The following is a 14,323-nucleotide window of genomic DNA, read 5'->3' on the forward strand; positions in this document are numbered from 1 at the left end:
TTGTTTGAAATGTTCAATAGGTGTGTATACCTGGAGCTCAGGAGAAAGAGCTGGGTATGTAACATTCAAGGTCCTCTGCACAAAGATAATTAAACCCATGAAAGCTGAAAAAGTCACCAAATGAAATGATATGCAGAAAAAAAAGATCCATAAGAGAGCTTTGGGATATGTTCAAAATTAGGGGGCATGATATAGATGACGATCAGCAAATTAGTCTGTGAATACACAGAGAGAAGGAAAACCATGAGACACTAGCTGAAACAACTAGGTATATACAGTCTACCAAAGACTCAGAGAAGATATGACGGCTATTTTCCAGCACCTGAAGTTCTGCTTGACTTCACATGACAAAATCAGGAATGATTACTGAAATTTACAAAAGTGTAATGTATGGAAAAAAATTTCCTTAATAATTAAAGAGATTATTTGTCTGGCACATTATAATGGGAATTCCTTTCTGGTATAGATTGGATTAGAAATGAACTTGACTAAGGATTCCTTCAAATTCTCTAATTCTGTGATCCATCAAAATACTATCTAGGGTTTCTCCCATTCATTTTAATTCTTATATGCAACATGCATTTAATAGGAATGTACGTGTAGAATCTATATAAGATTGTATGCCGTCTCAGGGAGGGAGGGGGGAATGAGAAGAAGGGAGGGAGGAGTGAGGAGCTGGGAGGGGGGAATTAGGAGGAGGGAGTGGGAAAAAAATCTAAAATACATGGAAGTGATCGTCGAATACTGAAAACAAATAAAATAATTCAATTAAAAAGAAGAAGAAAAAACCAAAATACTATCTAAACCTCAAAGGGGGTTATATCTGCTCAGCAACTGGAGAATGCCTGAAATTAGGATGTATGAACACAATGGAATATTACTATGTCATTAAGAAATGATGAAAAGAAGTTTCAGAGAAACCATGGAAGACTGTATAAATTATGAGAGTGAAGTTGAGAAGAACCAGAACTATACAATAATTTCACTGCAAAGACAAACAGTTTTCAAATACTTGAGAATACTGACCTCAATTCTAGAAGGTCAATGATGAACAGGGGCAGTTAAGTGGCACAAAGGATAGGACAGAGTGCCAGGCCTAGAATCAGGAAGATTCATCTTCCTCAGTTCAAATTTGACTTCAGACACTTAATAGCTGTGTGACCCTGGGAAAGTCACTCAACCCAGTTTGCCTCAGTTTCCTCATCTGAAAAATGAGTTGGAGAAGGAAATGGTAAGCTACTGCAGTATCTTTGGCAAGAAAATCCCAAATCCCAAAGAGTCAGACACGAGTGAAAAACTGAACACACAATGATAAAGTACTCACCTCTTGACAGAGGGGGTAATGGACTCAAAGTGCAAAATGACTTTTTTTGGACTTGACCAACATGAAAATCTGTTTTGCTTTATTTGTTACAAAAATTTCTTCTTCTTTTTCAATGAGGAGGGAGAAGCAAAGATTTTTTGAATTAAAAAAAATGTTAATTTTTAAAAATACAACCTAAAGATGCTCCAAATCACTAACAGCAAAGTAAGAGAAATGCAAATCAAAATAACTCACACCATGCAAACTGGCAAAGATGGGAACTGTTAGTGTTGGAAGGGCTGAAAGCAATGGAACAATGACGTAAAGTTGTGAAGTTGTCCAACTGTTCTAGATTTGAATTTGGAATCATTCATGAAAAGACAACTTTCTAAACCTTTTGATTCCAGTAATTTCACTCTTGAGCATACATCTCAAAGAAGTCAAAGATCCAAAGGTTCATTAAATAGCAACATTCTCTATAGTAGAAAACAAGCAGAAACACAAGTGTATGTATATTGACTGGAAAAGTGCTAAAACAAAAACAAATGAAAAAAACTTTTTTAAAAAGCCTAAAATGTCATATTAGATCCAAGTTCTTTAGAAATGCTAATTCTTGTTTCTGGCAGCTGTTTAAGACAAGAATAACTGCTAATGACAAGAAAGGGAATTTTTTCAACAAAATTTCAAGTTAAACTCCACCCCATTACTTTCTTCATGGTGTTAAAGAAGCAAGATACATGTATCTGTGACAATTACGTTATGTGTGTGGGTCCTATATAGAGAGAAATAAATAATTTTGCATTAAGAGAGGGATCTCATTCCATAATTCCCAGAACCAAATATGGCGGGATGGAAAGGCTAAGAAAGACTTTAAGAAAGCAGAATTATTTAAAAGGACTTCACAAATTATTTGATAGAAGTGAGGAAAGAAACAAAGAGAACACCTTGAATTTCAATTGTCCATGGGATATTAAAGTGGAAATGTCTTTAAAGGGTTGTTCTTTGTGTCATGGACTACTTCAGCAGTCTGGTGAAGGCTGTGAATCCATATTCAGAATTTTTAAAAATGCAAATAATAAAATGCACAGGATGACAAAGGAAACCAACCAAACTGAAATACTTATCAAAAGAACTAAAAAAGAGAAGGTCATATACATGTCTTATAGATGTTTGGAAACGCAGATCAAGAATTCCCAAGTCAGGGGTCAAGCACAGATGTCTGGAAACAAGGGGTAAGTTTTTATTTTCTGGAATAGAAAAGATGATGAATTCAGGTTTGAGTATTTCACCCTAACATATGGTAAGAAATCAGGTATACTTATCAAGCAAGCAATATCTAAGAATGCTTATCAAGCTTTCACTATGGGAAAGATATTAGCAGTTGCAAATGAAGATTTGGAGCCTAGGAAAGAAATTCATGGTTAGAATTATAAATTCTGGAGCCATCTGCCATAGATAAAGCTGTCAAGTGATACAAAGAGATGGGGGAGGAAGGGAGGGAAAGATGGAATATTTAGAAGGTGGTAATAACTTAATAAAGAGGCCATTAGTGGAATCAACTCCTCTCAAGTAGCCTAGTAGTAGCATACATCTGCTTACAGACACATGCCACAACATAAAGAAAATCCACTCAAAATTTAGTAAACTTTCAAAATGAATTCTCATTCAGAATTTGAAAAAGTATGTCTTAACCATTTTGCTTCGGTGAAAAACATTAGTTTCAACATAGGGTATATTCTATTTCTGACTTTAAAAAATCCAGCAATTTTTCTTCTTTAAATGATTTGCAACCAATTTAATTTCAGATACAATGCAGAAATCCAGAAACTGTGCTAAAATAAGCAAACATAATCTGGGATAAAAGCTACAAGTGCCCTTTAAAATGAAGAAAGGAGGGGCATACACAAAATCCTCTTGCCAAAAGAGCCAAACACCACTACTCTCAAGACACACCAAAAAATGGAAATAAAATCCTTAAATTGGAAATACTTTTTGTTTTTGGAATACTAAATAAATTTTTATTTTGTTCTGAAATCCCATATGGCCTCCCATACAAACATCTCTAACTTTACTCTGAAAAGCTGGTGAGAAAATAGTGGGTTCAACAATGCCCTTAGGCTAAAAGTTCAGTTTGAGTCACAAAACCAACAAAATTATTCTACCATTCTATTTTGATGATCTCCATTTAAATGTTTTTAAAAATGGAAAAACCTTCAATGTGTTTTAATCACTTCACTTTTATAGTCTGAGTCTCTCCCCCCAAAAATTGAATGTTCCACAAATTATCTTAATATGGTAATGCTGCACTAAGCTTTGGAAAGTTCCAATTCCAGAAGAAGGTAGAAGTTAACTCAAACACCAACTAGCAACTAACACAAGTGAAAAACACGCAAGTGACACCGTGACAAAGACAAAAATGCAAATCTAAACAGTCATAGAAGTGAGTGGAACTTTTTCGGGACAAACAGTGGTCCTTAACAGATAATCCAAACTAGGCTACAGAATTTGGTGAAGAGAAACATTTTAAACAAATGGAATTACAGGTGCCAAGGTTTTTATTCTAAAGGCCTAATAATCCAATTAATTACCATTCTCAAATGGATTAATGAAGGAAGCAAATTTAATTCCCATTGCAATACATTTTTGCTGTATTTTGTCCCTTTCTCCCGATTTGGGTAATTTGTTCACCTAATTAGTCCTTTTATCCCTTTCAGGCTTCACGTTTTACATAGAGTTCACTAGGAGGATAAGACACAAAAAAAAGCGGACAGGAGGGTATAGCTCAAGATATCTGTCTAGAAGGCACCAACTTAAATTCTTGAAGTGCCCTCAAAGTGCTGTTCCCCTCTTTAATTTCACTGTATACCTTTTTGAGCTTATAAATCTTGATCAAATTCATTTCAATACTTACTATACACAAGGCAACCCAAAAAAAGAAACAGTTCTTTGCTCTCATGGAACTCACCATTCTGCTAGGGGAGACAACTTACAGTAAAGGCAATCTGAGGATGTGGGTGATATCAACAGAATAAATGACTAGGACGGGAGGAGGTAATGCTTACTTGCCTAAACACTTTAAAATGAAAGCACACCTCATCATCAACACTGATTTTTAAAATTCATATCCAAGTTATCTGCAAGGACAGATATGAACTGTAAAAAGCTTGATATAGTCCAATAAAAAGTATCAAGAGCTAAAAGCTCAGAATGCTAACAAAAAGGGATGAATGTTTTATTTAGTTCACGTTAGGGAAGAGGGGCATCACAGAATCCATTGGGCCAGAAGGGTAAGAAAGATGACAGTGGAAAGGTAGAATTAACTCAATTCTTTAATTTTTCAGCTTATTTTCTCTATCAAGGGGGTGATATTTGGACTAGGAAAGACAAAACAAATGACTCGAATTAAGCTCAAAGGTAACTAAAGATTACACTACTTAGCTATTTTTGTTGAGTTCAAGAAGTCACCTGCTCCTAGACATTCTAAAGTACTGGAAGAGCTGGTAGATGGGATTAATGTTGAAACCTAAAGATACTCATGCCCAAGTATTCTTAGAGCAGCACTACTATTGTTCACTTTCTTAAATATTAATAGATCTTTCAAACATTGTGTCCACACTGACATTGTTCCCCTTTTGTTAAATATAAAACTATCACTGAAAATCTTATACTTTGTCCTTTTCTTTGACTATTCCTTGTTTTTCGCAACACAATTACTATAAAAGTTAGTTGGAAATCGTTCTAAGCAGAGATCCCTCGGGTGACAGAAGAAGCTCTGTAGGTCAATGTCTCTAAAATAGCCTTTAACCTGAATAAAGCTGCCTCACTAAGAAGGACTTCAGTCAAAACTTAAAGGGAAGCTTAATTTTTTTCATATGGAGCCATTTAATGAAATTTGAAAGAACGCAAAAGGAACATTAGAAATGAAGGACTGGAAAAGAGAAAATCTCCCAATTTGGGAGAAAAGCATAAGCCAACAAGTTTCAACTAAAGTCCTAGAGAAATTCACAGAAACTATTATTTAAAGGGATGGTCTGTGAACATCCAGAAAAGGAAGCAATGATCACTAAAAGTCAACTTGGCTTCATCAAAAACAGTGCATGTCACTCCCATTTCCCTTTTGGACAATTATTAGACTTATAAAGATGGAGAATGCTATAAACATAATTTCTGAAGATTTCAGTCAAGCATCTGAAAAAGTCCTTAATGTTATCCTTTGAACAAGATGAACAGATAAGTGTTAGACATTAGCAAAACTGGAAGAGACAATTAGCTTAGGTATGGAACACTGCGTATACTGCCACACTTTTTCAATATTCTTATTCATTTGCTTAAATTACTTTTCCCCTTCTTTTTTATTCCTTATTATAAGGGATGGCTCTTTAGGAGAGATACATTAGGAAATGTAAGAGGTGTAAAACCAACAGGTATTAATAATATCTCTTTTTTTTTAAAAAAAAAAAGAACAGATTCAATACCACAGACCCCAAGAATTTTGATGTCACAGGTAATGGGGTATAGAAATCTATCTTGCCCTACAAGAAAAGAGAGAAGATGGGGATAAGGAAAGGGTGGAGTGTGACAGAAGGGAGGGCACACTGAGGGAAGGGGTAATCAGAATGCAAGGTGATATGGGGTGGGGGGAGGGGAGAGATGGGGAGAAAAACTGGAACTCAAAGTTTTGGGGAAACGAATGCCGTAAACTAAAAATAAATAAATAAAAAGAAGAATTTTGATGTCAATAGGATAGGTCTCCAGTATTCCCTTAGGATCCCAGTTCCAGGGATATGTACTCCATGACCCTCTCCAATCTAACCTTTCAATGAATGCCTGGGATACAGATATAGATAATAAACTTATCAAATGCAAAGAAGAGTTAACATACCATTTTAAAGGATCAAAAAACAGGCTACAATGGACAGATGAAACTTAATGAGCACAAATTTAATAGAAGTGAGAAATGATAAAGATGACTAAATTTAACTGAGGTAAATATAAACTCTCCTCACTTCAGTCCAAAACAAAATTATCAATTTCAAATGTACAACATGAGGGAGAGTAAATGGCAGTTTATCTGCTACTTACATGCCCCCATCCCTGTCCACTAAAACTTCATCTGTAAAAAATGTCAATTAGTCAATAGTGTCTTGTGGGAGACAAAAAATGCTCATGAAATCTCAGGTTGTATTTAAGGAAGGACACAGATAAAGTGGAATGTGACCAGCAAAGAGGACCCTGAGGCTAATGCCAAAGGAGAATCAATTGAAAGAACTAGAGATGTCTAGACTTAATACTTTAAAAAGAACATGATAGCTGTCTACAAGCATCTGAGGGCTGTCATGTGGAAAAGTAATTAAAACTGTTCTTTTTAAACCCAGAAGGCAGTACTAGGAAAAACAGGGAGAAGCTGCTGGGATGTAGAATTTGAATCAATGTCAGGAATGCTTCCAAATCAGAGTTCCTAGAGCTGATTTTTGTTCAGGCATAGATTGGAGCTGATGGGCTTTAAGGTCCCTTCTAACTTAGAAAGATTCTATGAACTGAGAATGATATAAAATTGCAAAGGCTATCAAGTATAATAGTTGACAAAACTGAGATACAAAAAAGATGAACCAGACCTAACGAAATGAAAAACCTAAAGTTCCATACCCGGGTTCAAAAATATTAACTGAACCAATATGTGGATGAGTCAACAGTATAAAGTGGTTTGCTGGTTGGTTGTTGTCCTCTGTTCACGAAGAGGACCAAAATGACATCACCATGATAAAGTGAAGTTTTAGTGTGTCCGACTGTGGCTGATCAGACCAACACGGGCTCGGCATGCTCTACCACAGGTTGGGGCACAGATACTCCGTATGAATTTTTGAGGTGGATACTCCAAATTTGCGCATCCTACACTTCCTCTGTGCTGTCTCAATTCTACTTTGCTCACAGTGCACATCACCCTTTCTGAGGTGGGCACAGCATGCTGAGCGGTCCTGTGCCAGTGTCTCCCATGATGCACAGGTAGCTACAATAATTAAGAGGATGTCATCAAATCCAGTCTAAATCTAAGAAGAAAATCCTATACATGGCCATGCAATATTCCTCTGAAGAGTTTCCAACTTCAGGAAACTACATTTTCTTGACTTACCCTCTCTACTTTTGGACAATTCTAATTCTCAAAATGTTTTACCTCATACTGAGACAAAACTTGCATTTCTGTAAGGTCCTAGGGTTTCTGTCTTCCTGAGCCCAAACAAATCTAATTTGTATTCTACATGACTAGCTCTTTGATCTTATCTTTGTCATTTGCTAGTTTTATTTATATCTTTCCTTTTTTCTATCTCTGTCCCTCCAACTTAGGGTTTATATTTTCTGGTTATTAAAAAAAAAAAACAACACATTTTTTTAAAGGAAGAGCTTAAATGAATGATTGGTCACTTTTATGACTACTTATTCTTGTTCACCCTCAACATCTTATCCATAGCATATAAACAACAAATATTTATGATCTGATAAGACAGGAGAAAACAGACAGCAGTGCTCCTCCAAAGCCCCTAGAGAAACTAAATCCCTAAAAGGCTTAGTCCTAAATTTTGACCCATGATTTCAAGTATGTAATTCTTGGACCACTCTTGTGATTTGCCACCATTGTTTTTTAATTTGCCACCCCATGATAATTTATCAATAAAAGACCAGATTTTACAATGACAAGAGGCACCTGGGTGGTACAGTGTATCCAGTGCTTCCTTGAGTTAGGAAGACTTGAGTTCAAATTTGGCTTCAGAAGCTTACCAGCTAGGCAAATTATACAATCTATTTGCCTCAGTTTCCTCAACTTTTAAATGGGGATAATATCACAGCACCTACCTACCAAAGTTATTGTGAGGATTAAATTAAGTATGTGTTTTAAAAAAAAAAGTGCTTATTAGCACAGTGGTGCCTGGCACATGTTAAGCCATATATGTTGAATGCTTATTTCCTTCCCTTAACATTCAGTCACAGCAAGGACCTCCAATCAATCACATCTATTGTTCCAGAACAGAATGACAATTTGTTTTATGAAAGAAAGTAATGCATGGAAAAGTGTTTAACAACTCTAAAGTACTATGCAAACACATGGTATTAGTCTGTTTCCCACCAGTACAGGTGTACTTGTGAATTGTTTACTCACACTCATGAAAATCTAGAGTAGTAACAAAGTTCAGAATGAATTAAAACAAGTTAACCCACATTTCATGTTTTAAGGTTTAATAGTAACATTTATATGAGGAGGAAATAAGAAAACAACGTACAGCATTCAAAATCATAAAACCCTGTATAAATGTCAGCTATTATTACTCTAATTCAATTAAAACATTTATTAAATGCCTATTACCTGCAGGGCAAGGTGGTGAATAATGAGGACACAAACACAAAAATAATAGCATACCTTTCCTCAAGGACCTCCATTAAAAGGGGCATATAAAACATACACAGATAAATACAAAGTACATACAGAGTAACTTCAGCACTAACAACTGTGAGGAGATCAGGCGAGGTCTTGTTAATACACTGATTCTGAGCTATGCTTTGAAGGTGGGAATTTTAAAAGTTAAAGGAAGAAACTGTATGGAGGCCAAATTCGGCTATCTTTTCTCAGTCTTCAGTTTTCCTGACCCCTCTTGCTTTGGACATCCTTCCAGGATTTTTGTGATACTGCCTTCCCAGTTGTCCTCCCACCTGACTCAAACTCCTAGGGCCAAATTATCACACTCCAAGGTGCCCACAGACAAAGCTCTACCACCATTTTCTAAGACTATACGTCTTTCCAAAGCTCTCCCAACAGCTAGTGCTCTCCCTCAATTACACTTTGTATTTTAGCAACCTTATCTTTCATATTTATTCTTCACATACTTATAATGAATGTCTCTCACAAAAGACTGTAAACTACTTAAGCTCGTAGATTGTTCCATTTTTTTGTCTTTGCATAACTTCAGTAGTTAGGAGAGTGGATGGCACATAGGCAATGAATAGATGCTTGTTGATTAACTGGAAGGCGATACCACAATAGGATTAGCATGACAGGGAATATGAAATACGACTGGAAAGGTTAAGTGTGAGCCAAACTGTAGCAAGCTTTAAATGTCAGATTGAGGTAGCTATATTTTATCCTAGAGGCAACTGGGAATAATTGAAGACTGAGTACAAGAGATAGTCCAACTTGCGTTCTAAGAAACATCCTGTGGGGATGAAAGACTTGGGGTAACATTGCAAGCAGAGGTCAAATAAGTTGTTACAGTAATTCATTTAAGCAGTGAAGAATATCTAAATTACAAAGGCTGGGGTTAGTGCTAAGGTGCAAGAAATATTGTGGAGTGGGATTCTTAACCTGGAGTCTGTGAACTTGTTTTATATTTAAAATATTCCAATGTACTTCACCACCTCTGTAATATTTTAAGTATCTGATACATTTAAAAGTATTATTTTGAGAAGAGGTCTACAGTTTCATCAAAATGCTAAAGAGTTTCATGACACAAAATAATGAATACAGGAAAGGAGTGGAAAGGAAAACTCTAAGGCTGTAAACCTGGAGGACTGGAAGGATAATAGTAACCTTAAGCTTTCATTAGACTGTAAACTTCTTGAGGGCAGGGACTATTTTTTGCCTCTTTTTGAATCTCCTGTATCTCCAGTGCTTAACACAGTACCTGGTACACAGCAGATAATAAATGTTTATTGACTGACATTTCAAGAGTATTTTAATATACTTTCTGTTTTGACCTCTACCACTATTAGATAATAGAGATGAGCATTATTTACCCCCTTTATAGATGAAACTGAGGCTAAAAAACCTTACTTGCCAATTATCAGAGGTAAGTAAGATTTGGGACCATTTCTTCCTGACTCCAGGTTTAGCATTCATTCTATACATTTTACCACATTACCCTTCTATTTTCTTCACAATTCTGCAACGTAAATAGTATAAGACTGATCAAGTTAATTTTGACAGCGGCTGGAACTAAGGCTCACTCAGCAAAGCTAGGGGGACGTGCTTTGTGAGGTAGTAATTGGGGCCTTTGGTATATTACTTCTAAATTGAAGTCCACAACTTTTTGTCCTATCCCAGGCAATCTCTCTGGGTTCCTGCCTGCATGAAACTTAAAGACAGCTGTCTGAACTGTCCATCAAATAAGAAAAACATTTTAGATTACTCAATCTATACCTACTTACTATCCATTTATCTTTTGAAAAATTCCTTTTTCTATACAAGTAAAAACAAGTTCCAAATCCACTTTGCAACACTCAAATTCCTAAAATGGAAAACGTATGGTAAAAATCAAACTGAAAAATGTGAAATATAATTCAGGTCAGACAACCTCAAAAACATCTTGGTCACAACTTATGGGAGTTCCATGCTGTGCTGAATGACCAACATTGGAATTTTATTCCTAAACTGAATTCTTTACAAGTAGAATAACTGCCACTATACACCTGCATTTTACTTTATTTTGCATTATAATTTCTGAATGTGTCTTATCTTCCCAACCCACTGCTCTTCACTTAGGAAATATATAAGGAATGAATGTATCTCTAGATGATAAACAAAGGATGACAGGTAGCGCTAGAAAGGGTCATCTAGTCTAGCCCTTTAATGATGAAGAAATACTTTGCCCAAGGTCATATAGGCAGGAAAAGATACTTTCTTCTATTCAAACCCAAGTAGTCTGATTCCACATCCAGCACTCCTTCCATTACTGTCAAAGTATGTATTTTTGGTACATAAAGAATGGCTATCCACATCTTACTCCTTCAACACAGGGATAATGTCATTGTTTTCTTGGTATCTCCAAACCAGTGTCTGACACACTAGGAACTTATTAAATGTTTACTGAATTCAAGCCAAGAAAACTGGAATTCCTAAGGGTTAGTAATAACATTTCCCATTTCCTATCAATCAAATGGCCTAAATGAAAAACAAGATTTGAAGGGATACATACTCCTAATGAAATATTTCCAACTGAATTCTCTAGTATTTTCTAAAGACTAAAATATCATACAGACTTATGAAACATTGGAAAGAGTATCCATTTGTGAAGTTGTTAGGCATAATGTGATAAGATGGAGCTGCTTATTTCAAATTTTAAAAATCAAAATATTTTCGTCTTAATTATGAGAGATAATTACATCTTAAAATATGGAACAATCAGGAACAGACATGATAGACCTACAAGTTTCATTTCTTTAAAATACAAACTAATTTTTGCTTCGTTATTTATAACATTGTGGCCAAAATTTGTGTAACTTATTCTTGCAATTGATTCAATAGCCAAAACTTTCATAACTTAATAAGTTAATACTATATTTTTTTCTCCTACAGTAAAAACACAATTTGGTCAAAAATCACTACTGCCAGTACATTAGGGGCCCTAGAAATAAGTTGTTTTTCCTTAAATACTGGTTGTTGTTTTTTAATACCCTAAGGTAATTCAGTAATAACATCTTCCTTATTTAATTTCTATTAAGTACAATTACAATTCTTAACTAATTCCTACACCCAACTATAAGCTTGAAAGGAAGCATTATCAATGACAGAAATATTCTAAAGATACTTTAACGTACAGAGGCTGTCACAATTTAAACTTCTCCCAAAAAAGAGACTATCCCAAAAAGACAGCTTAACTGACAGAACCTCAGAGACAAAATAAGGTTTGTTTCCACCCAAAAAAAACCATTTTATGCTTATTTTCCACTAAAATTCCATTCAAAGTCTATAGAATTTAGTATTCTGCTTCTCCTTCACACATTTTTCAACATATCAATCTGTCCATAAAGTTATCTTTCCATGAAACATTCAGGCAACTCTCAGTCTTAACGAGTTCATTTCATAATATTCTGAAAAGCACAAAAAGGAAGCAACGATAGATTTTCTAAACTGTCAGTCAAAAATTAGTGTTTTAAGTATAAAGTTATTCGAGTTTTCAGAGACATTAAGAAACATCCTCACAGCTATTGCTGACCCACCACAGCAGTATTCAATACATGAGAGAACAATTAGTATATCAAAACCATGGCCTTGCCAAGAATTTTTTACACTAAATTTTACCAAATCCAAGGAAAAGAAGCTCCAATTTTAAAGACGGCAAACACTACTGAAATCGGATATATTTTAATTAACATAAACATAAAGCAAAACATACGCAGTCTAATCCTAAACCCTTCATAAATCCTAAAAAGAATGAGCAGGCTGCACGAAAAAGATTCACTTTAAAAACATCCATCGTAAGAAATCATGGTTATAAGCTAACAGGAGGTCAGTTAGTCACAGAACCACTTAGGAAAGACAGATGACTCATTCGCTGGCCTTAAAGTAAGTATTTACTCCGTCTTCGAGATCAAAAAGATAATTTCTCCGTTCACAAGAGGCTGGATTCCATTTTAAGAAAAAGCAATTTCTTAAAAGTCTTTTTCTTTTGATGATTCATAAAAATACAGCCACAATCTAAGTGTAGAAACACAAGCAATTCCAACTGCAAAACAAAATCAAGTGCCTTGCAACAAGGAAAAGAACTGAGGCTGTCACGGGTCCCAAAACATCGCCCCGCTCCCCCGTTCCAATGACTCTCATCTTCAGAAACACATTCTTCCCACCCTGCCGGTCCTGCAAAGCCCACAGGCCCCTCTCGGAAACACAAGCATTCCAAAAGGCTCGGCGGAAACAGAGATTCAGGGAAGGCGCAACACAACAGGGATGCGAGGTCGAGCTGACTTGGCATCGGAGCCCGGCCACCTCCCGACCTAGGTGCACGTCTCCACCCCGGGAAGGGCATCACGGAACCCTAGGCCCACGTGAGGGATCTGCAGAGATGGGAAAGAACCTCGGGCCCAGGGGATGAGAAAAGCAAGGCCGAGGCCCTGCCCAGGGAGGGCTGGGCCTCAAGCAGATGTCGCTGGGAGGAGAGTGTGGGGAGGGGGGCCAAGCCGGGCCATGATCCCTCCCCGCCCCGGCCCCGTCACCGCCGCTCACCAGGGCAGCAGGCGGAGGCGGCTCCGGGCTGGGTGCCTCTCGCCGCAGCACAGCCACAGCTGCTGCTGCCGCTGCTGTTGCTGCTGCTGCTGCTGCTGCTGCTGCTGCCGCTGCCGCTGCCGCCGCCGCCGCTTCCTCCTGCTCACTTTACAAAATGGCGGCGACAGGAAGTGCCATCAATCTCAGCCCGCCCCCTGTCCCCCTCCCTCTCCAGAACTTGGGCCCGGCGTTCTCCGCGCCCCCAGACCGGCCCCCGAGCTTCCAGCACAGACACGCACCCTCCCCCGTCCTACGCGGCCGGCGCAGCCCCGGGCGGAGGTCCCCCCTCACGTGCGCCAACGGCGGCGAGCAGAGCAGGAGGGAGTGAGCGAAGGGGAGGAGACGGCGCTTACGCCAACGGCGCAGCGACGAGCGGGGAGACCTCCCCTTACGCCAACGGCGCAGCGCCCGTCCCGTGCGGTTGTGCGCAGGCGGCGCAGAGTAACCCCCGAGCCCGACCCGCTGCGCAGAGGACATAGCGGGCTCCAGGCACCCCCGTTAGGGAGGCGCACCGGGAGGCAGCCGAGAAGCTAGAGTGAACGGCGCTGAAGGAAAGGGTCTCCCCGTCCTCCCCCCTGCCCGTGCGCCGCCCCAGGCTTCCCCCATCTCCCCCCCGCCCGCGTCCCCCCGCCCCTCGGCGGCGCTGCGCAGATGGCGTAGGTGTGTTTGGCGCACTAGCCCTATTACGCAATGCAGGTTACGTTGGCAGGAGGCGTAAGTAAATGTCTAGAATCCGACAGCTTCCCCCCCACTCACCCGGGACCGCTTCCTGGCCGGACCCTGCTGAGCTTGGCGGTCAGGTCCCAGCTCCCCGCCAGCCCGCCTGCTTCCCGCGCTCCGTCCCTCAGTCGTCGGTCCGTGCCGCCCTCCCTGAAGGACAGAAACACTGGCCTCACCTGAGACTAGGCCGCACAGTGCCGCCGCCTCTGCCGCCGCCGCCTCCGGGCTGCACGGCGCCGGGGCCCAGCCCCGCGGCCGAGGAGCGCGGTGCCCGG

General features: G+C 38.8%; 1 protein-coding gene across 1 annotated transcript in view; it reads right to left on the minus strand.

Annotated features, from left to right (window-relative positions):
• The window catches only part of BRD4 (bromodomain containing 4), a 185,860-nt gene extending 171,537 nt beyond the window's left edge, over window positions 1–14,323 (minus strand). Inside the window, 1 exon segment of the mRNA XM_072601166.1 lies at window positions 14,225–14,323. The gene's annotated coding sequence lies outside the window, so the exon portion shown is untranslated.

This window comes from Notamacropus eugenii, chromosome 4, assembly GCF_028372415.1.
Source record: "Notamacropus eugenii isolate mMacEug1 chromosome 4, mMacEug1.pri_v2, whole genome shotgun sequence".
Lineage (NCBI taxonomy): Eukaryota > Metazoa > Chordata > Mammalia > Diprotodontia > Macropodidae > Notamacropus > Notamacropus eugenii.